General features: G+C 40.8%; 1 pseudogene across 1 annotated transcript; it reads right to left on the reverse strand.

Moving 5' to 3' along the window:
- Positions 1-693: 693 nt before the first annotated feature.
- LOC105806310 lies at positions 694-1,738 on the reverse strand (annotated as a pseudogene). The gene has a single exon (XR_001137257.1). The product of XR_001137257.1 is annotated as a solute carrier family 35 member F5 pseudogene (transcript).
- Positions 1,739-1,759: the final 21 nt, after the last annotated feature.

Here is a 1,759-nt window from a genome sequence, read left to right on the forward strand (position 1 = left end):
CTGACATTAGCATTGCATTATCTAATGTTTTAAGATGCTTGGTATAAATTTGAATCTTAAAGGCTCATATTAAACAATCTTGGATTAGGCTACTTCCAATACATAAAATAGCACTGAAATTCATTTTTTAAATTCTACACTTAGAGTTCTCATTAACTCAGACAAGTGTCTAATCCCAGCTTAGCCCACGATAACAATACTTCATTTGCTCTATCATTATTCTATGTGAAACCTTAAGCACATTTTTCAGTTTCTGTATTAAAATAATAAAGAAGCTACAAATAACACTACAAGAAATTCTGTACGAATATTTACTACGAGTACTTGCTAAAATAATAGCTGACCTCATTCACATGAATTTAATATAAAACTGCAAAAACACTTATTTGGAGAAATCAATGCATATAATAAACTCTTATTTGGATATTTAATAGCTCTTGCATATACATCAGTGTAAAATAACTCTATTTGTAATTCTGACCCTGAGGCAATGCCAAATTCTTAAGAACTTCCCAAATTATGTGTGTGCAGGTATGTATATGCATATATAAGAATAATCAAGTGTTATAGTACTTAGTGAGTTCTAACTCCTAAAGGTATGACAAGCATTTACTAACTTTTATACTCTAACTTCCCAATGATGCCACAGAGAGGAGTTTTAAGTTACAATTAAACAATCTAATCGGTTCACACTTCAATACTATATTATTGGTATATTTACTGTCTTAAAATTCAAATTCCAAAATATTATAAAGAAAAGACCTACCACAAAGCAAAAAAAAAAGCTAATTTTTGCTACTTGAGTTGCAGTCAGTTTCCCCACAGTTTTCAGTATGGATTCTTGTTCTTTCACAGTAGGATGTGACATGCGAGACAACTTCGCTTCCAACGCATGGCTTGATGGAAGCTGTCGAATCTCCATGATATTACTGAAACTTACACGAGACTTTTTGGGAGTTTTTTCAGTACCGATGTTTGTGCTCTCAGGTTTTTCACTTGGAAGATCATGAAATTTCACAGGAACATACAGAGGTTCACTCAAAGAACTATTCATAGTTGTATCTGTTGTGCAAGCAGCAAAGTAACCTTCAGCATCTGCAAAAAAGCAGCATGCTTTCCTCGAAATCCTCTTGTGCACTGTTGCCTCCATGGCTTCCAAATAATAAAGCCCAAAAGGTACAGAATGAACATAGATGTTTTTGCAAAGGTGCTGAAGAATGGTTTGTTGTACTGAGTAAAAACATACGAAGTAAGTTCTGAGGAGGCAACCCATATCACATCAACAAGAAGGAGAATAACAATCCCAAGGGCCATTCGCCTGCGCTGAGTGAAACCACTGTTCTGGGAATTCATTCGGTTCATGATAAATACACACACCATTTGCAGTCTTGTTTTAAAGGCCTTTCTGAGATCTTCAAGAGCAATGCCTGAAAACTTGGCAGATCCCAGTCTAAAAGGAGGTGAAGAACTCAGCACACCTGGCCTTCCTGCCCCGCGATGGCGTCGTGGCGGCACCATGAGCGGACCCGGCCAGGCCCCGCAGCCGCCCAGCGCCACGGCCGCGGCCTCGGACTGACAGACCCATCACGGCGCCTGACATCGCGCCGCGCTGAAAGCCCAGCTCCTGAAGCTGCCGTGCCCCTTAGGGTGAGGCCACCGACACTACCCAACTCCACTCGGCCCAGGGGGGCGGGGAGCGGGCGAAGGGAAGGGACCGCTCAGACAGCGATGGGCGCTGAGGCCCCTTTTCAGGCTATTT

The sequence above is a fragment of the Propithecus coquereli genome, unplaced genomic scaffold (genome assembly GCF_000956105.1).
Source record: "Propithecus coquereli isolate 6110/MARCELLA unplaced genomic scaffold, Pcoq_1.0 Scaffold14, whole genome shotgun sequence".
Lineage (NCBI taxonomy): Eukaryota > Metazoa > Chordata > Mammalia > Primates > Indriidae > Propithecus > Propithecus coquereli.